Raw genomic sequence first — 26,857 nt, 5'->3', positions numbered from 1 at the left:
TGACCCACCCCCCACACCTCACCCCACCCCGGGACCTAGGACCTGACTTTGAGGGCCCAGGCTTCTCTTAAATAGACCGAAATCACACTCTTAAGTTTATAATAGGTCTTCACTTTTCTTTTCCCCCCAGTTGACTATTTATGCATTTTATAGTTTAAAAGTAAATTCCGATGTAAATAGTCAAATCTCTGCCAAACACTTGAAGATGACATCCTACCTAATCCTCACAAAACATCTGCAAGCGGCTATTGTTTGCTCCATTTTTATCCTTGGAAAAAACAAAACACTGAAGCTCAGTGGGGTCAACCTGTCTCGCAGCAAACAATTACCAGTGTCGGGTGAAACGCAAGTCTGTCTGAGGAGACCATGCGTGTTCTAGCCGATGTGGCGCACTGCCCGCATCTCTCAAACACTGACGATACTTACTTACAGAAATATACGTATACACATGACCATTGGGCTTATCAACGGCCTATTTTTTTTTCTGAGAAGACAGGTAAGGAATATTGATACATGCAAATCCTGATGCTCAGGGCTATTTTCAGGAACTTTCATAACAATAATACTCTTCCCAGTGTTCTCACGGAGCTTCCCCATCGATGTGGTCTCTCACTAATCGGCTGAACTAACAAGTCACTTTAATGTCTTTGGGGCTCACCCAGCCCGTGTGGCTCAGTGGTTGAGTGTCGACCTATGAACCAGGAGGTCATGGTTTGATTCCCTGTCAGGGCACGTGCCTGGGTTGTGGGCTCGATCCCCAGTGTGGATGGAGTCTGCAGGAGGCAGCCGATCAATGATTCTCTCTCATCATTGATGTTTCTCCCCACCAGCCACTCCTTCCCCCCAGGGCCACACTGCGAGGTCAGTGAGCTTATTATGTTCTGTGTCCCCACGACTCCGCCTTCTCTACCTGCCCATGTCTGGATCCTCCCTGCACACGGCCATGCGCCACAGCTGCTTAGGGCGAGACCACCGGCACATTTTGCAGAGCAGCAGTGGCTTTGGCCTCAGGGGCAGATCTCCCTGCCACCTTTGACCCTGGCCGCCGGTCGCTTCCTGCAGTGGGCCATCACGTCACCCTGCTCTCTCCCCAGTCCCCTTGCTCACAGTCTCTGCATCTCCTCCCCAGGCTGCTCTTCCTCCACCCACCCCACGTCCCACCTAAGCCTCCTTGGTGCCCCCCTCCACGGGCTTCAAGGACCCTGGTGATCCTGATGGATGCCTCGGCTGGGGTCTCATGCACCCCAGCTCCACAGGTGTAAGCAGACCTCACTCATCCCCCCTGCAAGCCTCCTATGGTGTTTCTCTTGGCAACGGGCACCTGCACCTGCCTTCTTGCCCCGCAAGAATCTGGGAGTTGGTCCAGACTCCTCCTCCGTCCACCCCACCATGTCTAGTCAACCGCGAGGCGCTGCCCACTGTGTTTCCTCAGCCTCGCACAGCCTTGGCTGCCCACGCAGACCCGACTTCTCCTCTGGAAACGACCTCCTCCCTGCTGCCTCTTTCCCCTCCCCACAGCAATCCCAACTGTGACTTTCTACAACTCCCATCGATATTTTAAAAACTTTAAAATCTGTCCTGTGTAAGACCTTACCAGTTTCCCAACCACAAACCACCTTCAAGAAAGTTCTGGTTCTTTGGGGCGTAGAGCCTGGTGCTGCCTGTCCTCGAGGGACATCAGCTGCAATGCAGCCCCAGCTGACGCCCCAGCTCCCAGGGCACACCGTGCCCTCTGACACTGTCCTAACGCCCCCCCCTTCTCTCTGTGCATGGAATGCCCTTCCCTCCCGGGTGCATATTTGCCTGGCCTCCTCTTCCTCCTTCAGAACACGGCACTCAAACCCTACCCTCAAGTCTGCCCACAGAGCCTTCTAGAAGGGCGCGCCATTCACCGCAGAGCAGGTAAAGACACCTATCAGTCCTCAGCAACTTTCATTCGGACCTTGGCCTCCCCACCAGGCTGTGAGCGCCTCTGAGGCCAGCAAGTCTCACCTTGGAATCTCAGCACCAGGCCAGGTCTGGGACACAGCAGGCACTTGAGGAATGTTAATGAAGGCTCGGGTGACCAGCTCTGGGTCCTGTTTCATAAGTGCAGGGTCGCTTTCCAGATCTTCCCATGTCATCATCTCACCTGCACAGGGACCAGAGTCCCTCTTAGCGCTGAGGGTTCGATGGCTCCACAGAGCGACTTGGTGGAGGGCCAACGGCTTCATAAATCTTCATAAATCCCGGGGAGCCAGAAGCTCCGGGCACCTCATGGGACCGCCCTCTGCGACCTGGTGTTTCACCAGAAGGCCACAGTGTTTCATATGCTTTTGGGAAGGTGGATTTTCATCTTATTTATCGTCGTTTCGCCGGGATATGAGAAGAGGACCAGTCAATTTCATGGACTCAGTACTGGCTCTGTATCTTAATACACTATATGTCTCAAGAACTTAAAATTCGGGAGTGTAAACAGCAGGTTTGCTGGAAACTGGGCTTGCGGTTGTGAAAATGAGATCCCTAAGTCACTGGGTACGTTCCCCTTGGGCGTTCTGAGGCCCAGGCCTGGTTGCTAATTGGGTAACTTCTTATCATAATTACCCTGTTGGCCTGAATGGCTGCACTCACTCTGCCTCTCTCAGGGTCTGCAGGGCCCCTTTCAATTGTTAAAACAGCTGCTGAGTTCCAGCCGCAGGAGGCTGGGTGCGTGCGCGGGGCCTCGCGGTGGGCTAGGCGGGCTGGGGACCGCGGACATGCAGGCACAGCGCGCGCCCTGGGCCCTCCGCCTTCACCTCCTCCTGCCGCGGGCCTCACCCCGCCCCGAGTCCTCCCGAGCCCCCTCGCTGTGCACCCGGCTTTCCCTGTCCCGCCGCCCTGGGTTTTGAGGCTTGGAGGGGGTCCTGATGCGCCTCCCTCTCCTTCCCCTGGCCCTCGCTCAGGAGGCAGGACCTCACTAGGCTCCCGCGACGCCGCCCGCGAGGGTCCGGGTTTGGGGAGCACGGGGTCGCGGGGCGTGCGTGTGGCTGTGTGTGAATGTGTGAGTGTGCGTGCGAGTGTGAGTGCGCGATGTGTGTTCGAGCGCGCGCACGGTGGCGCGCAGCGGGAGGGTGGGAAGGAGGGAGGAACTGGGGAGGCAGCGGGCAGTGGAGGGAGGGGCGGCGGGCGGCGGGCAGCGGGGGGGTGGGAGGGCTCGGGCTTCAGCGGTGACACTCCGGAGCCAACTCACACTCCCCGCTCGGAGCCGCCAGAGAGCAGAGCGAGCCGCGCCAGCGCCGCCGCCGCCCGTGCGCCCCGTCCCCCGCGCCCGCCCGCTCGCCCGCCGGCCCCGCGCCTCCCGCCGCGCCCGCTCCACTTCGCAGCAACTTGGGCGGCCGCGCCGCAGCCTCGCCGCCTTTGAAGTTCGCAGCGCCGCCCGCGGAGTTGGGAGCCCGGCGAGGGCTCTCCCCGGCTTTCCGCCGCCTCCGCCCCGGCCCCCGGGTCCCGAGTGCTGGGCGCGCCTCTGGCCGCCGCGGGACGTGGACGTTTGGCGCCGACGCCGCGGGCACGGAGTTTCCTCTCCCCCGGGAAGAGCCAGCGGATTTTCCAGGTGAGTGGGGAGGGGAGCCACCCCGACCCGAGACCCGCCCGCGGGGCGCTGCCGCCCCCGGGGAAGGGCACGCGGATCCCCCACTCGGTCCCCGCTGGCGAGGGCTCCGGATCCCGGGAGCTCCGGGGCTGGGGACGCGGGCGGGTGTCCTCGGAGTCCCGGCTGGCTGCCCGAGAGGGGTGGACCGGCGGGGCTCCGGGCTCCGAGAAGCCCCGACTCGGTCCGCACACTCACTTGGCTCACCGCGGGCGGCTGCGGCTCCCCGGCTCCTGCCCTCCACGCGCCGTCTGAGGGTTTGCCCGGCCGGCGGACGCGCGGCGCACAGGGTGCGGGTTCCGGACCGGGCAGCCCCGGCGCGGGGATCCCGGGCGACTTGGCCCCAGGCGGCTCCCCGTCGCCCTCCGCTCGGCAGGCGAGCGCCCTGGGAGTTGCCGAGCCGAGCCGGCCGGCCTGGGACCCGACCCTCTGCCTGGCGAGCAGTGCAGCCACGGGGCAGGGGACCGGCGTCGCGCCCCAGCCGGGCCGGCGCGAGGCGGGGTTCGCTGTAGCCGTCGCGCCTGCAGGACCGAGCGGGGAGCAGCCGGGCACTCGGGAGCCCAGACTAGCGGTTTGGGTCCCAGCTGCGCCCTCGGCACATCGCAGGCTGCGGTGTTGGGGCGAGACCTCCTCCGTGCCGCCCGCAGCCCGCTCCGCTGCACGCCCGCTCCGCGGTCCCGGTGCCGGCCGAGCTGTCCCAGTCCAGGTCGCGGTCCCCTTCGGACGCTGTCCCTCTCCTGCTTTGGGTTCAGGGAGCACCCGAAACCAGGACCTTGAGTAGGAAATGAACCTGAGCAAGCGTCTCTGGGTTTGCTTCTTTTAAAAAAACTGAGGTTTGGAGCAACTTGGGTTGGTAACATTTGTTTACTTATATTTCGATCCAGCCAAGTCACAAAAGAATTTATTTCTTCATGCAGCTGCTGTTCTCTAAACACCCTGCCCCACCCCGTCCACCCCTCCCCCTGCCTCACTTCTGAACTCTTTCTCTTCCCAGGGGGGGCTCCCCCACGCCCTCGCTTCCCTCCCGCCCCCTGAGGACCTGGGCGTCCTCAATGGAAATCAATAGACCCCTTGCTTCTCCGCCCCCCTGCTCAGGAGCTGGAGGCTTGGGCTGCACACTAGAGAGCAGGCCTCCCTCCCAGGGAGTGAGGGCGTGATGGCATTGCCTGTCATTGTCCCCAGAGGTGGGAGGGACAGACAGATGCCAGGGCAGCCCCTCCCGCTGAGCCCAGTGCATTGGAGGCCATCGGAATTTGCTGTGATTCATGGCTGCTTATTAGGGGTGATAATGAGGCCCTCACCCTGGCTGGTGCTTATATTGGGTTTGACTTTATGTCCGTCTCTTATTACAGTGGTTTCAGAAAGTGGAACCCCCCAAACGGGTATACATTCCTCACACTCATTCTGCACATGGGAGGTCTCAAATGTCAGAGACACTGTCACTGTGTCCAAGTTTTCACCCCTGAACTTTAGGAGGCGGCGGTCTTGAAATGCCCCCATTTGCCTCCATCTGGCTTCTTAAAGTTCAGAAAATTTGGCAACATAATTAATGACGGTCCCAATTCCCATTTTCAATCTAAACCTATATTCAGGATTATATTAAAATACCTCATCATTTATCCTTTAAATGTGATGCCAGTGAGTTTAAATTCTTGGGGCTGGGTCAGCTGGGAATGGGGGACTCAGAAGTTAGAGAAATGAGCACTCTTTCAGGTTCCTATAAAAAAACAAAAAACCCAAAATAAAAACCTGTGTGTCTTCCTTGGAAGAAAGAAAGGACTGCGTTCTGGGCAGCTCTGACTCCAGTGGGCGCCCCGGTCTGCACCGCACGCTCAGCGCGGGCAGCTGGCCACCGCGTCTCAGTACTGTTTTCATTTTTGTGTCAAGACGTTTTAGTCATTAAACCTGTATGTTGCCCTCGCAGGCTCCGCGGGCGGGAACACTCTGTTTTAATTAGCAACTACCATAAAAAAGAAGCTAGAACTCTGTAATGGGCCTAAATTGCTGTGAATTGTGTGTGGTTTAAATTACGCCTTTATTTCAGCAGGAATGGAACCATGACTATAAAACATCTTTTAATCACTTGCAGATCCAGCTTTTATCTAAGATGTCACAAAATAGACATAATTGAAAAACATCCTTCCAAGCGTGAGGGCAGCCCCCAGGGCCGGTGTGTTTGTCCTGGGTCTGGGCACCCCAAGCAGCAAAGTACGAACGGGAAACAGTCAGGAGGGTGGAGGCGCGCCCTCGGCCATGGCCAGCTGGGGAAGGCCCCGGCCCAGGCGCCCCGGGCAGGCCGGCCTGGAGCGACTTTTCCACTGGCTCCCCGAACCCCGCGATCCACATGTTCGTTTTCTCACTTGGATTCACCGACCAGACTCTGTGTTACGGGGTGGGGGGAGGGGGATTATGTTTTAGTAAAACTAACACGCTATTTGAAACGAAAGGGGGGACAGTAGAAATAAAATGTCTGTCTGTTAGGTTCCTGTGTCCGTGTCTATAGTAGTTTTACTCAGTCTGTCCAGAGGCCAGAATTTTTCTTTCAAACGTGACTGCCTTGGTGGTCGTGGTCGTGGAGACAGGACTTAGTTTTTCAGTTTGCCTGATGGGTGAGTAGGTGCTGGAGACGGGATGATTCTGCCTGGATGTTTCATCCCAGCCAGCAGTCGTCGTAGCTACATCTTGTCCCAGTGCACACAGATCGAGATAGGATGTTTGCGCTGACAAAAATCACTGTCATCTTTCTTCCTTACTTTCCCCAGCGGTAAGGTGGTCGGTTCCGGTGGCTGAGAAGCGCTCTCTCACTGTTTCTGCTCCCTGTCTTCTTCTCGGGTCTTGCTTGGGGGCCCACGCACCCGCTTCTTGTCCGGTCTTGCTTTGGGGAGCCACACACCCACAGCAGCAGCGTGCCCGTCACAGGAAACCTATCCCGTAGTCATTGTATTGGGTCAAAGGCATGCGTCACCTAAAAAAATCATTCAGATTTTTCACTTGACCTTGAAACGGTATCTAGACCCTCTATTTATTCTGGAGCGAGGATTCTGAAGGCTGTGACTTACTCTTTCCTGCTGGCTCATGACCGCTTAGTGCAGCGGTTCTCAACCTGTGGGTCGCCTGAATACATCCTGCATATCAGATATTTACATGACGATTCATAACAGTAGCAACACTACAGTTATGAAGTAGCAACGAAAATAATTTTATGGTTGGGGGTCACCACAACATGAGGAGCTGTATTAAAGGGTCGCGGCATTAGGAAGGTTGAGAACCACTGGCTTAGTGGAAGCAACCGCTAAGCAAGTTATCATTGAATAGTAAATCCAAACCTTTGCTTTGAAAACTGATTTGAAAATTGAAGTCCTCCGATATTTACTCCGTTTAAAAATGCTCTGCCGTTTAGAGCCTTGTTAGGCCAGATTCTGCTTTATTTGTCCTCTGTACGATGAATGCGGGTCGGCACCCAGGATGGGTGCAGTTCTGCTTCCACGTGTTAATTTTTGCTGCTGCTGCTGCTGCTGCTGCTGTTAAAAAGAAATCGCATCGTATGGGTGGAGACACAGAACCGCTAATGGTGTTTTGCCTCACGGCGTGGTAGGTTGACTATACATCCAGTTAGGTTTCTGGGAGAAAAGACACCACCGCAGTGTGAGTCTGCGTTTGTGTGGGTGTGGGAAGCGTCACTCGCCACTTCCGAGCTGACACCTGCAGCCCGCGGGCCTAGGCCAGTGCCCAGGCCAGTGCCGAGGCAGGTGTGTGCTGGCTGCCTCCTTCCTGAACACATGTCTTCAGACACTCGGTCCTTACCTCCCCCTGCTCGCCGGGATTTTACTAGCAACTGCAAACCCACAGACCCATGCTTTCTCGTCTTTTGAAATATCGGGTGTCCCAAAATTCATGCAAGAAGTACTTTTGATAGAAAACACAGGTTTATAATTAAAAAATGTAAATTTTTTATTGATTCATAAAGTATACAGTATAGGGTTATGTATGGAATAGCACATCGAGTAAATGGCCTCCACGGATTTGCTGGCACAGACGCAAAGCTGTGGTCTTCATTGGTCTTCATTGTCCCTGCTCCTGGGCCATGATTGGTACTTGGTAATGCTTATCAAATTGAAGGGATTGACATCAAAGGGCAACAGATATTAGTATCTGATTCAATTAACCAAGTAAAATTAGGCTTTTATTTTTGTTGTTGTTGTTAATGCTCACGCAAAATTCAAATCTTGCGTGAATTTTGGGACACCCTATATTTTGAAAACATGAATGTTGTAATATTAACTCCCCCGAATAAGAGAGGCATTGCTCTTACTGCGTTTTAGAAATGGAGAGTGAGGTGTTGGGCCCGGGTGGAGTGTGGAATGGAAGAGAATGAGCGATGCGTTTCTGCAGCTTTCCCCGTGGAGATGAGCAGACAGATGTAACCCCCAAACAGCAGGATATTGGGTCCCGTTACAATGAGCGTTTTCTGCAAGAACTCACTGAGCCAGACTTGAGTTAAACTTCCCTTTAAAGTCCGCAGACCTCGAGTTTATCAGTAGAGAAACTTCCCAGGCTACACGTCCTCTCTCCTCCAGGGATTTCCGGACCCCTTGGAAATTGATTTATTTTAACAAGTTGGTGAAGAGTTTTTGGTTTTCACTTGTTAATTTCTTCCTGCAGCAAATTTGAACATGACACATATCCAGTGTTTCATGTTTCTCCGAGGTATTTATTTTTAGTTTCACTTGTGAACGCTCTGGCTCTTTTCTTTAGGAAAGAAAAAGGGCATCAGGTATATCGTTAACCTATCAGATGTCTCCTTTAATTATTCTTTTGAAAGAGTCAGTTGCATTTTATATAGTTACGAGAAAAGAAAAACATTTTCTAGAAATAATGGGGTTATGTAAAGTTTGGAAGGAACTCAATAAAAACACGATTACGCATGGTTGGGAACGAAGTTATGTGAGCGGAACTCTCAGCCCCTGCCCTGCGGTGCGATGTTTAACATAATCGCCGAATAGCAGAAAGTGGGTTAGCAACGTCTATCTTCTCGTTGGAATGACTTCAGCCCGTGTCACAGGCCACTGCACGCGTTCCTGTCTGTGTTTTTTCTTCCCCACGTGAAATCAAGGTCAACGCCCTTTGCCGCCAGCTGTGTGCTCAGGGACCATCTAGAACCTACAGACAGAGCCACAAATAGGCACGAAATTAAACAAAGTGCTTTATCTCAGCTAAACGTCGTCATAACTGCATCTCGGTCTCTGAGGCAATGTCCCAATAGACACAGATCAAGGCAGAATACGAGACTGAAACGGATCAAATAAGCAGGAAAAACTAACCTCAGAAAGATTTGTCAAGGGTGGGGGTGGGGGGGACCCTTTTTATTTTTAAATCACCAGGGCTATTTCCTAAGTTGTAATACAGAAACTATAGAACAAATGTCAAGACATGAAATACCACATCTGGATCGTTCATCAACAGAAGGAGGGGCGACACCGTGGTCCTTACTTGAAAATGCGTCTCAAAGGGGAAGGAAGTGAGTGTAAAAGACCTGGCATCTCGGGGGTGACTTTTCCGTCTTCGGTGCTGCCAGCAGGCGTGCGTGGCCCCGGAGTGCGATGGTTACCATTCGTCGCACACACAGTGAGAAGTAAACCAAAGCAGACCTGGCTGGTGTGGCTCAGTGGATAAAGCATCAGCCTGTGGACTGAAGAGTCCCCGGTTCGATTCCGGTGAAGGGCACATGCCCGGGTTGTGGGCTCGATCCCCAGGGCAGGGCGTGCAGGAGGCAGCCATTCAATGGTTCTCTCTCATCATTGATGTTTCTATCTCTCTTCCCCTTCTCCCTTCCTCTGTGAAATCAAAAAAATATATATATTTTTTAAAAAAGTAAACCAAAGCAGCCACGCCGCTCCCAGGAACCGCCCTCTATCTCTCGGTCATACGTGCTCTGGGCTGTAGGCACTGCCAAGTGCAACGTTATGCATTTCATTCCTGTAACACAACGTGTGTCTGATTCATTATCAGTCCTTTCTAAAGACAAACACAAACATAAATGTACTTAACCCACTTCGGTTCTATTGTTTAAAATACATTGGAAGACACAAAAATAAATACACTGGACACATAAGGATGCACTAGACTTAAATCTAAATACAATTCCTACATTGACAGCGGTCAATAAAGGCTGTGATTTCATACGGAATCACATCAGTCACTAACGTTCACTGACGTTATCGAAAGCGTCACGTTGGGGAGGACTCAGAGGTCACGGGGTCCTGCCATTGCAGAGGGATTTGTCGTCCACGGGGGTGACAGGGGCCAGACAGGAGCGCCCGCAGCTACACCTGCGAAGCGAGAAAACGGGGCGTTTCTGTCCTGGCCTCGAGTCCCGGCAGCTCTGTTCTGGGGACCTTCAGAGTTTGAGGCCTGAGAGGGTCTGGGACGCCACCCCGTTCCCCACCCTGTCCCCGCCCTGTCCCCAAGGCCTTCCCTGGTATGAGAGCAACATCCGCCAAAAGATGACTTCATTTCTAAAGTTCACTTTTGTCCCACGGTGGCCCTAGAATATGGAAATACCCGGGTGGGAAACGGGGTAGGTGATGTCAGCTGGCTTCTCCCAGAGCTGCTAGCAGCTGGATACACCCGCCGGGGGGCGGGAGGGCGAGCTTAGGGCAGAATCCGAGAGGCGGAGAGGTGCCTGGGCCTTTGGCCTCTCCGTGCACAGCCTGCCCCGAGTGCACACCTGCCTGTTGTCGTCCTCAGACCGCTGGCTCCGTTTCTGTACTGAGTGTACGTGACCCCTGCTCCCCACTGTGTGTGTGTGTGTGTGTCTTATATATAAAATAACTGCCTGCTCCCCGCTGTGCTCTGCTGCCACCAGTGCGTTCTCTTCATCTTGGAACAGGAGGTCCCGCCCGCCCCCCACAAATCATGGGCCTCGCCTGCGACCCCCCTTGGTGTGAATGTAAGACCTAGAGTCTGAGCACCAAGGTGAGGCCCAACGAACATTTGTCTCTAAAACTTGTCTTTCGCCCTGGCCGGTGGTGCTCAGTGGGTAGAGCGTTGGCCTGCAGACTGAAGGGTCCCGGGTTCGATTCCGGTCAAGACCATGTGCCTCGGTTGCAGGCTCAGTCCCTGGCCATGGTAAGGGCCGCTGAGGGAAGCAACCAGTGATGTCTCTCTCACATTGATGTTTCTCTCTGCGGCTCCCCCTTTACTTCCACTCTCTCCAAAAATCAGTTGAAAAATGTTCTCAGCTGAGGATGAACAAAAAACAAAACATAACTTGTCTTTTAAGGAAAGCGAAAGGCGCAGGGTAGTCCTTTGAAGTGGTTGAGGTGGAGGCTTCCCCTGACACCATCCTGAACAGGCAGGTCCCAGCTTCTGAGAGTCCAGTCCGCCTGGGGGAGCAGAGGGTGAAAGGGCCGGTCCGTGAGCCTCCGATGGTGCAGACGCCTCGGATGGAGGGAGCAGCCTCAGGAGGTCGCCTTACAGTTACCCGAGTGCACCAGGAGGGAAAGGCTGGGCTGGTCCTAACGTGTCTATTGACAAAGGCCTCTTACTCCACACAGCAGGGGCCACTGGACAATAGAAATGGCAGAGGTGGGGGCTCCTATGGAGTAAAAACAGTCCACGGGGAGAGGCCTGGCATGCTGATCAGCTCTGCCCCAAGTTAACCAGAAAAGGGTTAAAATATACAGTTTCACCCTCTGTAAGAAACTTGATACTTACTCCAGAACTGAGTGTAAGTTATTTTATATATAAGACACACACACACACACATATATATAAAATGTCTAAATCTCACAATTCTGAGGGATTTGGAGACAACGTGTAAGAGTCAGAGGTCCTGAAAGGAGGTGCACAGGAAGCTGGGAGGGTCCCCAGGTAAATTAGTCATCATTGTCTTCTAGAGCATTCTTCGCTATTTGCATAAGGACTTCCTAATTACCCAGCTACAATACATAGAAAATGCAGTCCATTATGTCCTGGCAATGCCGGTATTCTCAGAGGTTACAACTTAACACCCTCATAAGCATCCATGTTGTATTACATTTGAATTTGTTTTTTGAAGTTTGAACTGGTTTTCGGCAGAGTTCGCAGTTATTAACTTCAGCTGCAGATGTGTCTGTGCTTTGGCCTTCACACTGTGAGTGAAAATGATCCCATTTATTCATGTTGTAACTGCGTGAACCCGCCATTGTCACAAGGCCTTCCCACATCCGTCATCGTCCTGAATCTTCCCGGGACCCCGTGAGGAAGATGTTAGGCCCTCCCACGCTGAGGAATGCCAGACCCAGTTTAACAGACTTACCTACACTCGCCAACGTGTAAAATAAAGTGGTGAGTCTTTGATTTCAAAAGTAAAATGGATGGGAACATCAGACATTTTCAGTTGAGATTAATTGCCAAATTAATTTGCAAAGATGCAGCCATTCGCTTAGATTTTTAAAAATAATTTAATGATTCAAAAACATCAATTTAGCCCTAGCCGGTTTGGCACAGTGGCTGGAGCATTGGCCTGCAGACTGAGGGTGCCGGGTTTGATTTCGGTCCAGCGTATATTTCCAGTAGGGGGCATGCAAGAGGCAGCCTATCAATGATTCTTTCTCATCATTGATGTTTCTCTCTCTCCCTCTCCCTTCCTCTCTAAATTAAAAAAATTTAAGTTAGTCTAATTCCCCAAGACCTTAATCATAAGCTGCTCATACGTTAAGTGTTGTTTGTTTGTTTTGCTAGTAGTTAACTTAGTAGGGAATTTAATATTTGAGGTCATACCTCCCCACCTCCCCAACCACCATTCACACATTCAACCCCAGTCACAGAAGCTAAACTGGTTTGTCACTTGGCTTTATTGAGTCTCCCGTAGCCAGGGGACCATTTCTTGGAGGCAAATCTCCTTTCCTTTCCTTTCTGGAGCCCTCCTCTTCCTTAGTCCCGCTGACTCACATGCCCTAAGACACACCATTTGTTGAGTCTGATTTTAAGCGCGTGTGTGTGCGTGTGTGTGTGTGTGTGTGTGTGTGTTAGTGTGTTATAGATAAAGCCATTAACACACTTTGGAGACAAGTCACTGGAAAAAGAAGTAAAAAATACATATTTTCTGGGAAACATGAGTTGTAAGTTTGTTAGAGACATATAACCCATTACTTTTTAAAATTATATTTTTATTGATTCCAGATAGGAAGGGAGAGGGAGAGAGGTAGAACCATCAATGATGAGAGAGATGCCTCTTGCACACCCCCTACCAGGGATCGAGCCCACTACCCCAGGCATGTGCCCTGACTGGGAATCGAACTGAGACCTCCTGGTTCATAGGTGGATGCTCAGCTGAGGAGCCACAGCGGCCGGGCCATAGAAGCCATTATGACTTTGAAACAGATTCCAATTATGTACAGTAGGTACAAAACCAAAAAGTCAGCAAGCTGCAAAAATCCCTTTTTAAATTAGTAGTAATTGATAGTAATTCAGCTCTACCATCATTCCTTTATTCCATTAATAATGTGGCATTTTGGAGAGGTGAGATCTGAAGTTAGGTCAGCTCTAAGGTTTTTTTAAATAAATGATATTCTAGTGACCCTGACATTGATGGCACGGGGCATTTCAATGGAATGAGAGAGATTACAGACACCTGGGATGTGCTGTTCCGAATATTCTGAAAGTTGAAAGCCCTTTAAACGTATGTTTAGTTAGTGAACGTGCCTGTAGACACCTACTGGTGTGTGCACGTCAGCCACCCACTGCAGCCTGCTGCTGAAGAGATCGCGGCGTTTCTCGTTTATTCACACGAGGCAGCGCAGGGCGTCTCCAGCCTCCCTTCTCTTGGCAGCCTCTGCCTCGCCCCCTGACGCTTCCCCTCCTTAAAGGAAAGGAAAGGCCACACCTGACTGCACTGTGCGTCTGAATTCCCATGTGGGGCAGTGCCTTACGGTTTGTCGTCTATGCCAGTGGTTCTCAACCTTCTGGCCCTTTAAATACAGTTCCTCCTGTTGTGACCCAACCATAACATTATTATCGTTGCTACTTCATAACTGCCATGTTGCTACTGTGATGAATCGTCACGTAAATATCTGATCTGCAGGATGGTCTTAGGCGACCCCTGTGAAAGGGTCGTTCGACCGCCAAAGGGGTCGCGACCCACATGTTGAGAACCGCTGGTCTATGTGCTCATTTTATTTCATTACCGTCTTCTAGGGACTTTTCACCAAAAGTGACCGCGGGGTCTGTCTGTGTCGTCTGCATTCGGGGTGTCCTGTTCTTTAATCATCTTTTAATCCAGAAATAATCGTGCGGAGCATCCCAGGAACGGAGCCTAATCCTCGGCTCTCATCTCCACGCGTGCGTCTCAAATCCTCCGCTGGATGGGGCCTGGCGACCTGAGCTCACTCACCTTTGAACCGTGCTAATCCGTTGTGTTTGGTCAGTAATGGCGGTGTCTTTAGCTACGGCTCTCAGGGCGAACAGAAAGGACAGTGAGGGTTTCCTGCTGGTGAGGAGATTATTTCTCGAAGCCCATCAGCCTGGCCTGGCTCTGTGCGTCGTGTCCCTCGCTAATGGACCGGGGGCTGACCGGATAGATTGGGTGAGTGCAGGTGGGATAATCTGATGGTGAAATTCCTTCTGTTTTCACAGCAAGTCAAAACGTGTGCCTTTTGCTGCTGAACTGAATTTTGCAACTGCTTTGAGAAGCTGATTTATACTATTTATAAATAAATAGGACCTTTTGTTTTTAAAATATGTTTTTATTAGTGAGAGAGTGTGAGAGAGAGAGAGAGACATCGATTGGTTGCGTCCTGCATGAGCTCCGCCGGGGGATTGGAACTCCAATGGGCATGTGCCCTGACCAGGAATCAAACCAGTGACCTTTCGGTGCGCGGAAACACTCAACCAACTGAGCCACACCAGCCAGGGCAAACCTTTGCTTCCGTCAGAGGAGCATCCGCGTCCACTATTTTTAATCTCACAGCAATCCTGTGCATAATGTCTCCATTTCCGAGATGAGGACACTCGGACTCAAAGAGATTAAGAGACTTGTTCTCAGTATAAAAGCCAACAGCGGTCTCCCGAGAGCTTCGCTCAAATCTTCTTCCTCCAGGCCCAGTGATCACTTCCTGGTTCACGCTGGCAGCCCTTTAACTGTCCCAAACTCGAATGAATGAATGAATGAATGAATGAATACACACACACACACATACATACATGCATACGTACATACATAAAAGTTACATGACAGTGGAGGATAGAAAAGAGTAAAGAACAGGCTAAAAACTAAATTCAAGGGTTTGTAAGAATCCAGTTCTGCATTGGCAGGAGCCCGTCACGTGGGAAGAGCTCCCTTGCGACGAGATAGGAGGGAGGTCAGATCCAGAAAGAAAGGGAGGCGACGAACTCAGCGCCCTTTCCCCCTCGAGTCCCTGCAACGCCCAGGCTGTCAGCACCATGTCCTTGGGGAATCCTCTCTCATCCCCCCGCCCCCAGACTGGGCTCCTCTCGGTGTGAAGGTGGCTTTGGCCCTGGGTTTTATAAGAGGGGTGGTGGAAGGAATGCACATGAAGAAACTGTTACTTTAACTTCTTTTGACAAGAACTCTCTGGAAGTAAGAATCATTTAGGGTTTAACCATTTTAACTGCTTAAGGCCCCCGACATATCTGTCTCAAAATTCGTGTTTAGATTGTATTATCTTGATGAGGGTTATTTTTTATTTTTTTTAAATATATCTTATTGATTTTTTACAGAGAGGAAGGGAGAGAGATAGAGAACTAGAAACATCGATGAGAGAGACATCGATCAGCTGCCTCCTGCACATCTCCCACTGGGGATATGCCCGAAACCCAGGTACATGCCCTTGACCGGAATCGAACCTGGGACCTTTCAGTCCGCAAGCCAACGCTCTATCCACTGAGCCAAACCGGTTTCAGCAATGATGAGGGTTATTTTTAATTACTGTTTTGATTTTGCCCTGTGTTTGGCACGGAGGCCCCCTCAGGTGCCCGAGAGCAGGCAGGCTGCAGGGCTGCCCTATACAGTGTGGGGGAGGTGAGGGAGGTGTGGAGGGCAGCAGGTATTTGGGACAACATGGGATCCTGCCCAGCAGGGAATCAGACTCCACTTCTTTAGTCCATTGCGGTTATTACTCTGTAGCAATAATAACTGATTTCTTCTGGATAGCACCTTACTGGTTAGCCTCGTGTTTGCCAATGCCACGAAATGTATAAGCAAACTGGAAACCGTGTGCCACTTTGAATCTTGTCTCAGCCTCCTGGAGGTCCGCTACTCCGCACGCTACTTTTTGTGGGTGTGAAGAAGGTAGCGAAACGAGAAAGCTGGGAAATCATGTGGATATAATAGTCTCAACGGAAAAGGAAGAAAGGATGTGGACAGTCCCTGGTCCGTTCATGCTCCTCCCTGCAGAGACGTTTAATGAATGAAAACGAGAAATCCAGGTCGCACAATGGGAGCCCTGGAGATGGCAGTCTCAGTGCTGCTGTTACCCATGATGGTCGCAGGAGGCACCACAGCTCCTCCAAGCACAGCCCTGAACCAGCTGCACCAGCTCCAGGAGCCGCCGCTGGGGTCCCGGGGACTGGCAGCGGGCACTTCACACACCAGGTCACTGGGAGCTGAGCAGTCAGCCCGCGGACAGTAAGCCATCCCAGCGAACATGTGGCACAATCCTGCTAAGCACGGCCCAGGCAGCTGCCAGCCCTGTGTTCCAGCCCCATGTCCCAGCTCCCAGCCCCAGGTCCCAGCCCCGTGTCCCAGCCCCATGTCCCAGCCCCATGTCCCAGCCCCATGTCCCATCCCCATGTCCCAGCCCCATGTCCCAGCCCCATGTCCCATCCCCATGTCCCAGCCCCATGTCCCAGCCCCATGTCCCATCCCCATGTCCCAGCCCCATGTCCCATCCCCATGTCCCAGCCCCAGGTCCCAGCCCCGTGTCCCAGCCCCATGTCCTAGCTCCCAGCCCCATGTCCCAGCCCCATGTCCCATCCCCATGTCCCAGCCCCATGTCCCAGCCCCATGTCCCAGCCCCATGTCCCAGCCCCATGTCTCAGCCCCATGTCCCAGCTCCCAGCCCCATGTCCCAGCCCCATGTCCCAGCCCCATGTCCCAGCCCCATGTCCCAGCTCCCAGCCCCATGTCCCATCCCCATGTCCCAGCCCCATGTCCCAGCCCCATGTCCCATCCCCATGTCCCAGCCCCATGTCCCAGCCCCATGTCCCATCCCCATGTCCCAGCCCCATGTCCCATCCCCATGTCCCAGCCCCATGTCCCATCCCCATGTCCCAACCCCATGTCCCAGCCCCATGTCCCAGCCCCATGTCTCAGCCCCATGTCCCAGCTCCCAGCCCCAGGTCCCAGCCCCGTGTCCCAGCCCCAGCCCCATGTCTCAGCCCCGTGTCCCAGCCCCAGGTCCCAGCCCCGTGTCCCAGCCCCATGTCCTAGCTCCCAGCCCCATGTCCCAGCCCCATGTCCCATCCCCATGTCCCAGCCCCATGTCCCATCCCCATGTCCCAGCCCCATGTCCCAGCCCCATGTCCCAGCCCCATGTCTCAGCCCCATGTCCCAGCTCCCAGCCCCATGTCCCAGCCCCATGTCCCAGCCCCATGTCCCAGCCCCATGTCTCAGCCCCATGTCCCAGCCCCATGTCCCAGCCCCATGTCCCAGCCCCATGTCCCAGCCCCATGTCCCAGCTCCCAGCCCCATGTCCCAGCCCCATGTCCCAGCCCCAGCCCCATGTCCCAGCCCCATGTCCCAGCCCCATGTCCCAGCTCCCAGCCCCATGTCTCAGCCCCATGTCCCAGCCCCATGGCCCAGCCCCATGGCCCAGCCCCATGGCCCAGTTCCCAGCCCCATGTCCCAGCCCCATGTCCCAGCCCCATGTCCCAGCCCCATGTCCCAGCCCCATGTCTCAGCCCCATGTCCCAGCTCCCAGCCCCAGGTCCCAGCCCCATGTCCCAGCCCCAGCCCCATGTCCCAGCCCCATGTCCCAGCCCCATGTCTCAGCCCCATGTCCCAGCTCCCAGCCCCATGTCCCAGCCCCATGGCCCAGTCCCATGTCCCAGCCCCATGGCCCACCCCCATGTCCCAGCCCCATGTCTCAGCCCCATGTCCCAGCTCCCAGCCCCATGTCCCAGCCCCATGTCCCAGCCCCATGTCCCAGCCCCATGTCCCAGCCCCATGTCTCAGCCCCATGTCCCAGCTCCCAGCCCCATGTCCCAGCCCCATGTCCCAGCCCCATGTCCCAGCCCCATGGCCCAGCTCCCAGCCCCATGTCCCAGCCCCATGTCCCAGCCCCATGTCTCAGCCCCATGTCTCAGCCCCATGTCCCAGCCCCATGTCTCAGCCCCATGGCCCAGCTCCCAGCCCCATGTCCCATCCCCATGGCCCAGCCCCATGTCCCAGCCCCATGTCCCAGCCCCATGTCCCAGCCCCATGGCCCAGCCCCCAGCCCCATGGCCCAGCCCCCATGGCCCAGGCAGCTCCCAGCCCCATGGCCCAGGCAGGTCACAGCACTCCTGGGGGTGGTCCCTCGCTCCAGAGCCAGGCAGCATCCTTCCTCCATGAGCGCCCGCTCTTTGACCTGCTGCTGTCAGGGGAGGGGCCTGGTCAGGTGAGCCCCACCCCCACCCAACCTTCATCTCTCGGCCTCGGATGCTCTTCCTCTGCTCAGGGCCTGACAGCACCTTTTACAGGAAGTTCCCTGGTGGAACGCTGGCCACCTGGTCCTCACCAGCAGGGCCTCCATGCCCTGGGAGCCGGTGCCTGCTGGCGTGTCCCCCTGGAGGCTGCGGGCAGTGCGCACACAGGCAGGCCCCTCATTCCCAGGGGCACCCAGAGCCGGGGCAGCGCCTGGGGAGGGACTGCCAAGACATAGCTGCGGACCAGCCCAGGAACCGGGGATCCCCTGCCCGCTCTCCGCTGCCCACGCTCTGGGAGGCGGGCTCTTGCCTCGGCCTGCAGGTGAGGAGCCGCTCGCTGACCCACCTGAGGCTCCAGGCATGGATTCCTCTGGTGAGGACTTAAGGGCGCCGCCGCCCCGTGAGCCGCAGACGTGGCTGCCCCGTGATGAGCCCTGAAAGCCCCGCGGTCACCGGCCAGGGGCGTTTGCAGAGTTTGGCATCTGACTTGGTTACTATGGCGAGGACTCAAAGCCAAGTTCCTTTGCAAAGGCCGTAGGCCCCCTGAGGTGGGTGGGGGGTCGGTGACCAGCGAGCGCTGTGGCTGATGGACAAGCGGATGGGCCCGTAGGAAATCTCTCTCCTCCCCGTGTGTCCGTGGCGTGTGGCCCACGCAGGGGCTTGGGACTTGCTGACCGTGACCTGCAGAAGCGCGTAGGAGGCTGTTGGCTGCGCGTTCCTTCTGAGCTGCGGTTCTGGGCGGGGGTCGGGGGGTGGTGCGCAGCTCCCTGATGCTTGGGGACATGGCACGGGAAGTCGTTTCCGTGTTGCTGCCGATCAGCAGGAAGTAAGGCGTGGTGGCCAAACTAAAGCGAGAAAAGCAGCCAAGCCCGCCACCCCCTGGGGACTCCGTTTCTGCCGCGCTCACGGCCACTCCTGGGACCTGGGACGGGCCATCCAGCTCCCGCGCGGACAGGGCAGCCCTGAGAGGAGGGAGAGGCCACTGGTCTGTTCCGGTTTCATGTTGCTGCATCTTCTACGTTGCTCCTGAATTTATTACGTCTCTAGTCACGGGTTAGGGGACCTGCCCCTCCCGCGGTGGCCTGGGGCTGGCTTCCTGGGTGGAGACCGTTCCTGTATTTAGTAATTTCATGTGGCCATGTCTGCTGTTCCTCCTCATTGGCGTTAACGAGGGCGGGAATGTACACGGAGACTTACTGAAACCGGACCGTCTTTTGAGCTGCTCTTATTCCACAGGCTGGGCCCCCTTTTCCCTGTGGGGTGCCCTGGCCCTGGCCCTGGCCCGGGCCTGCTGAGAGCTCAGGGCCGGGAGGACCGGGAGGGCCGGGAGGGCTGGGAGGAGATGACTCCCTGGACACCCAGACAGGTCTCTGGAGGTTTCGGTTGTGCATGGCATTCTCACACCACGTGGTGTCCTTCAGAGGGAGAGCTGGCATGGCCCAGGGCAGTGGTCCAGGGGCAGGACCCACTGCGGCTGCAGTGCATGGGAAAGCCCTAGGTGTGTAGATGATGGACATAATGAACCCTAATCATCCCCTCAGGAAGTCCCGACACCTGGCCCTCAGAGAGCTTGGCCCGGGTTCCGAGCCTGATGCTGGTTCTGCGTCCTTGGGCTGTAGGGGTGACATGTGGTAGCCACACCCCACAGCAAGGCTGTACACCCTGCAGCGAGGTAGGGCACCCCACAGAGAAGTGGCATGCCCCACAGTGAGGCAGCGCACCCCACAGTGAGACAGCGCACCCCACAGTGAGACAGCGCACCCCACAGTGAGGCAGCGCACCCCACAGTGAGACAGCTCACCCCACAGTGAGATAGCGCACCCCACAGTGAGACAGCGCACCCCACAGTGAGACAGCGCACCCCACAGTGAGGCAGCGCACCCCACAGTGAGACAGCTCACCCCACAGTGAGACAGCGCACCCCACAGTGAGACAGCGCACCCCACAGTGAGGCAGCTCACCCCACAGTGAGGCAGCGCACCACACAGTGAGGCAGCGCACCCCACAGTGAGGCAGCGCACCCCACAGTGAGACAGCGCACCCCACAGTGAGACAGCGCACCCCACAGTGAGGCAGCGCACCCCACAGTGAGGCAGCGCACCCCACAGTGAGACAGCGCACCCCACAGTGAGACAGCGCACCCCACAGTGAAAGCAGACCAGGAGCTCAGCGGGCACAGGCAGAGGACCCCTCCTCAGGGCACACCTGTCAGAAGCCTTCCCTGCCACCTGCTTAGTCACCCCTTTAAATGTGGAGACGGACAAACCACAGGTGCTGTTTCCCCCCGCTGCAGCCCTGCAGAGGGTCTGTGTGTTTAGAAGAATGGCCCCTAATTTCGGGTAACGTTTTCCTTGTTTGCAAAAGACAGCACGCCTGATTCCGGGAGTCCAGCTTTTCTCGTGGCCGAGTTTCGCCTGGAGGGACTGTGTGTGCCAGCGGGCACCTTCGTGTGACAGAGCCCGTAGCTCCCTGAGCAGGTCGCGCCCCGTGGCCCGGGAGGTGGGGGGGGAGGGGTTCAGGGCAGGGCCCCACCAAAGCCACCCTTTCCTTACGGCGAGGTCACGTGGCCACATGCTTCAGACTCATCATCAGAGGCAGTGTGGGTGAGTCAAACAAAAGCAAATGCCCCTGCGTTTAAAAATAGCCTTGAAAGACTAAATATTTGCACTTAAAAAGGAAAAGAAAATAACAGAAACCTCTGTGGCCGCCATTCCTTGCAGGAATCCTCTCTCGGTTAGAATCGTGCCCTCTCCACGCTGTAACTGGACAGCAGGTCTCACGTCTGCCAGTGGCCCTGCCTCCAGCGCACAATCCTTCTTCGCGGTCAATTTATCTCACGTTTGTAGCCCACACGTGATGGGGGCGTCGCACAGCCTTTAAGGGAATCGCAGGGGCACTGACGTGTTTTAATTTAATGTGGTGTGGCATGTTCATAGCGATGATGCTGATCTGTGGCGTTATACAAACTGAGCGTCCACCAGGCTCGATGGCACTTGTAAATCTGTCACGTGGATCTGCCAGGCTCGGGGACCGTGGTGGCTGCTGGGGGGGGGGGGGCAGGGGGGTAGCTTTGATCCATGTCGCCCAGGTAGGCATGGCTGTGGCTGCTGTTCTGAGGCCAGATGGTGTGGACAGCGGTCGCCAGACCCTGAATCCAGGAGACCCTTCTGTTCAGAGAGCCGGGATGTTTATGGGAAACCCGGTTTGCAAGTTCCTTACATTATGAGGCCACGTACCTGAACAGCAGTCTATGTTAAAGGCAAGCTTTCAGTGGCTGAAAACTTTCCCTACCCTGAAGTGTCTCGATTAGGATTTGTAGTTACATCATCTACACTAATAAAAGAGAAAAATGGTAATTGGCGTACGACGATACCCTTTTCATTGGCTAATCAGGGCTATATGCAAATTAACTGCCAACTATGATTGGCAGTTAACTGCCAACAAGATGGTGGTTAATTTGCATATGTAGGCACAATGCAGGGAGGCGAAAGGGAAAGCAGGAAGAAGCCCCCTGCCACTGACAGTCATCGGAAACCCAGGGGGGAGCTAAGAGCTGGGGGGCAGGGCAAAGGCAGCCCTGGGGCCGCCTTTGCCCTGCCCCCCAGCCATGATCGGAGAATCAGGCGCCTTTGCCGCCCTGGCTAGTGATAGCAGGAAGTAGGGGTGGAGCCAGCGATGGGAGCTGGACACGGTTGAAGCTGGCAGTCCCGGAGCTAGGGGTCCCTTGCCTGGGCCTAAAGCGAAGCCCACGATCGTGGGGCCGCTGCAGCTGCGGGTCCCCGCTGCCCGGGCCGGACGCCTCAGCCAGAGGCGTTAGGCCTGGGCAGGGGCGGAGCCTGCAACCGCGGGGAGCTGGGGGTCCCCTGCCCAGGCCTGACACCTCTGCGGAGGCCTCAGGCCTGGTCAAGGGGCCGATCCGGTGATTGGTGATCGGAGGGTGATGAGGGTCAACTCCTCTGGCTGAGGCATTAGGCCTGGGGGGGGGCCTGAGCCGGGGATTGGGGGGATATGATGGTCCCCTTGCCCAGGCCTGAAGCCTGGGTCAGAGGCGTCAGGCTTGGGCGGGGGGTGGAGCAAGCGATCAGAGGGAGATGGGGGTCCCCTGCCCAGGCATAATTCCTGGGCCAGTGGCCTCAGGCCTGGGCGGGGGCCAGAGCCAGTGATCGGGGGGAGATGGGGGTCCCCTGTCCAAGCCTGACACCTCTGGCGGAGGCGTCAGGCCTGGGCAAGGGGCCGATCAGGTGATCAGAGGGTGATGGGGGTCTACGCCTCTGGCCGAGGCATCTGGCCTGGGCAAGGGGCAGAGCCAGCAATCGGAGGGGTCTGGGGGTCCCCTGCCCAGGCCTGATGCCTGGGCCAGAGGCATCAGGCCTGGGCTGGGGGCAGAACCAGTGATGGGGGGAAATGAGGGACCCCTGCCCAGGCCTGACGCCTCTGACAGAGGCGTCAGGCCTGGGCAAGGGGCCGATCCTGCGATTGGAGAGTGATGGGGGTCAACGCCTGAGGGCTCCCATTATGTGAGAGGGGGCAGGCTGGGCTGAGGGACACTCCCCCCCCACACACACCCAGTGCACAAATTTCGTGCACCGGGCCCATAGTTTAATATATGTTTAAAGAGGTGGATTAACCTGGCTGGTGTGGCTCAGTGGATTGAGCGTCATCCCATAGACCAAGAGGTCTGGGGTTCGATTCCTGGTCAGGGCGCATGCTTGATCCCCAGTGTGGGGGGCCGTGCAGGAGGCAGCTGATCGATGACCACATCATGTTTCTATCTGTCCGTCTCCCTTCCTCTCTGTCTAAAAATCAATAAAAACATAAAGAGGTAAAGTCACCGGATTCACTTCCCTGTTATCATTGTTTGCATAATTTCAAATAATAATTTTGCATTTTCACTAAGTGAACCAGAAGGTTAGCCAGGATGGTAAACTGACCAGCCGACCTTGTGTAATTCAAGGTGAATGTTGCAAAGCGACCGAGTGTGGCCGCCGCCAACTCCTGGGGCAATTCCTGTGCTTGCAGGCATCTGCGTTTTCTGAGGTGCTAGAGCCCCCCACTCCCCCACCGGGGAGGGTGACACCTGGTAAAGTGTCCCAGCTTCCTTTACCTTTTCCTTGCATTTCCGTGTTCTCAGCATTCCCCCTGGGGTTGGGGCAGGGCTGCCTGCCGGCCTCCTGTTTCTCTTAGCTTCACGGAAGGCCACATAGGATAGCAGGTCGGTTAGCACTGACAGCCTGAGGGCTGTTGTCTGCTGTCGGGTGTCCACCAGCTTCCTGGGGGACAGTGAGGGTGCTCCCCGAGTCTTCGCTGCCTTCTCTCTGCAGCGGATCTTCACTCTGTCCCCGCAGGCCACAGGCGTCACTTTCCCCGGGGGGTGGGGGTGAGAGCACAGCAGAGAAGGTGACAGACAGGTGACACGTCCAGTCCTCCCGGTCGCAAAACATTCCCAACAAAGCCTTCTCCACGCCTCTGAGCTGGGTGCTTACCGGCTCGCCAGAGAGGCGGCAACACACATACCAGTCGACTCATTGGACTCAGATAATGCTTCCAAATAGTTTGACCTTAAACGTGTGTGTATCATCTAACGAATCTCATTGACTGACCTTCCAGCATCCAGTCCTCTCTCGCCCTCTGTAAGTGCCGGCCGGACACGTGGTCTGTCCAGGGACAATGACATTCCACAAACACCTGCTCCTTCACCTGGGACACGTTGGAAATCTGAAGGTAAAACCAACTCGCATCACCACAGCCTAGATTATGAACCGCGTTGATTGAAGACTGAGCTGTGTCAGACCCGTGGTCTCGGCAGGACCTGCAGGTGTGTCTGACGTGCTGGCCTCTGACTGCAGAACAAGGCCAGTGTCCGATCAGCACCTGTGGCTTGGCCCCTCAGAGCTTCCCCACGGACTGTCCAAGGCGGCCGTCTCAGTAACTCGAGAACACCACCAAGACCCCCCTCTCTGGGCTGGGGGGTCCCTGGGCGCCAAGCCCGTGGACCCACCCAGCAAGTTAAAACCTCTGGAGTCTCCCCAGCAACTTCCCACTCTGTGGGAGCTGGCCCCCTGACCGGAGAAAGACGGCCAGGTCTCCCGTGGGCAGGCACGTTCCCCAGACGCCCCCCCCCCCGCACCCCGCAGGTGCAGGACACAGGAAATGCTGTCCACATAGAAGAGCTGAGACAGGTTATTCAATTTAAACTTTAACCGAGATGAGCTCTGGACTCTGCCAAGTCACACAAAGAAATGAGAGGACAAGTCGAGCCATTAGAGGGCACTTTTGTAATCTTAGAATAAAAGTCTGTTCTCATGGACTGGCTTGCCCAAGGCTGACTCCTAAGCATTGCTTTTCCTTATTTCTTTACAGTGACTCATTCCTCAGCTGAATGAAGTATTTTACTGGTTGGGGGGAAGAATCTATAAAATCTTAAAACCATCCTGACCAAATAACTTATATGCACAGATGCATAACCCATGGACAGACAATAGTGCAGTGAAGGCCTGGGGTGGAGGCCGGAGCAGGTGGAGGGCGTGGGGGCAGAGGGGCGAGAGGGACATCTGTATCACTGTCAACAATAGAGAGAAATTATAAAAGAGAATAAGGAAAGCTTTACGTTTGAATCGTTGAATATAAGTTGTAAAAATAGGTACAATATGTCTGTATAATAGCTTTTTGATTAGCTATATTCAATGCAGCTTTTATTTTTTTATTTTTAAAAATATTGGGGTTTTTGTTGATTTTTTTCTTTTTTTGTTTTTTCTTTTTTTCTTTTTTCTTTTTTTTTTTTTTGTTAATCTTCACCTGAGGATATTTTTCTATTGATTTTCAGAGAGAGTGGAAGGGAGGAGGAGAGACACAGAGAGAGAAACATTGATGTGAGAGAGACATACCGATTGGTTGCCTCCCACATGCGCCCCAACCAGGCTTGGGAATCGAGCTTTAAACCGAGGTACGTGCCCTTGATCAGCATCGAACCCAGGACCCCTCAGTCCATAAGTCAACGCTGTATCCACTGAGCCAAACCAGCCAGGGCTATTCAGTGCTTCTTTTAAATACATTTTGTTAAAAATAACTTGCCCATAAACTGATCTAATTGAATAAATGATTAACTTCCTCTAATACCTGACTACATTTCCCCCCAACAATAAATTAATGTTATTCCACAACATTTTGGAAACTATACTCCTATTGGGTATAAAGTCGTGTACTGGGATTATGCTAATTTTTTTGGAGTTTTATTGAAAAGTAATGGACATACATCACCGTATAAGTTTAAGGCGTAGACCATGATGGTTTGACTTCCATTGATTGTGAAGTGGCTACCACAGGAGGGTCAGCCAACACCCCTCTTCTCAGAGACACACAATAAAAGGAAATGGAGGAGAAAGACAAAAGGAGTCAAACTCTTCTCTAGAGCCCTTCTGCCCAGGATTGATGTGACAAAATGCTTAAAATTGTTTCAGAAATAAAAAGTTTGAACTGATAGAATGTCAGCTGGGAAAGCAGATGTTTCACATAAAGAAAGCAAATGATAAAGTTGAGTCTTTCCCCCATTGGTGGTGATCTAAATAGAAGTGTCCACAGAGCCAGTAACGTTGACAAGCTAGTAACAAAACAAATATGTAAATGCTTAGAGTCAAGAACTGTGGAGATCTGAGATTCCACCCTGCTTGTAAGCTACCGAGTCAGCCTGCCAGTGTGTTCTGGGAGCTGGGTGGACCAGACTCCTGGGTCAGAGATAAGGGACCTCGTTCTCAGAGCAGCGGCGGAATCCACGGTATCAGCATCTTCTCCCACCGGCTCCCTGACCCCCACTTCTCAGGGGCGGGCGCAGAAGGGCCAGATGGCACCAGCCTGTGTGGTGCGTTTATTGCAAGAGAGGCACGCCCTGAGCCCAGGGAACCCACTCCTTATTGATTTTTATTTATTTATTATTTTTAAAATGCTTTATTGTGTAGAATATTACATATGCCTCCTTCCCCCCAGCCCCCATTGACCTCTCCCTGGCCAGTCCCACCCCCGCAACACATGCCCTCACCCCCCTGCTGTCTGTGTCCACTGGTCGTGCTCATATGCATGCATCCAAGTCCTTTGGTGGATCTCTTAACCACCCGCCCCCCCACCTTCCCTCTGAGGTTGGTCGGTCTGATCGATGCTTCTCTGTCTCTGGATCTGTTTATGTTGTTCATTGTATTCCACAAATGAGTGAGATCATGTGATACTTATCTTTCTCCGACTGGCTTATTTCACTTAACATAATACTTTCCAGGTCCCTTCATGCTTCTGCAAATGGTAAGAGTTCCTTCTTTTTTTACTGCAGCGTAGTATTCCATGGTGTAGATGTACCAGTTTTCTAATCCACTCATCTGCTGATGGGCACTTAGGCTGTTTCCAGATCTTAGCTATGGTGAATTGAGCTGCTATGAACATAGGGGTGCATATGTCCTTTCTGACTGGTGTTTCTGGTTTCTTGGGATATATTCTTAGAAGTGGGAATCACTGGGTCAAATGGGAGTTCCATTTTTAGTTTTTGGAGGGAGCTCCATACTGTTCTCCACAGTGGCTGCACCAGTCTGCGTTCCCACCAGCGGGGCACGAGGGGGGAACCCACACCCTTTATAGTGGGCAGCG

The 26,857-nt window shown here is 54.4% G+C and overlaps 1 protein-coding gene across 1 annotated transcript in view; it reads left to right on the top strand.

Moving 5' to 3' along the window:
* The first annotated feature begins 3,191 nt into the window (after window positions 1–3,191).
* Window positions 3,192–26,857, top strand: part of NDNF (neuron derived neurotrophic factor) — a 36,861-nt gene continuing 13,195 nt past the window's right edge. Inside the window, exon 1 of the mRNA XM_059695588.1 lies at window positions 3,192–3,568. The gene's annotated coding sequence lies outside the window, so the exon portion shown is untranslated. The remainder of the gene's footprint in view (window positions 3,569–26,857) is intronic.

This window comes from Myotis daubentonii, chromosome 5, assembly GCF_963259705.1.
Source record: "Myotis daubentonii chromosome 5, mMyoDau2.1, whole genome shotgun sequence".
NCBI lineage: Eukaryota > Metazoa > Chordata > Mammalia > Chiroptera > Vespertilionidae > Myotis > Myotis daubentonii.
This window is presented reverse-complemented; position numbering and strand designations above follow the sequence as displayed.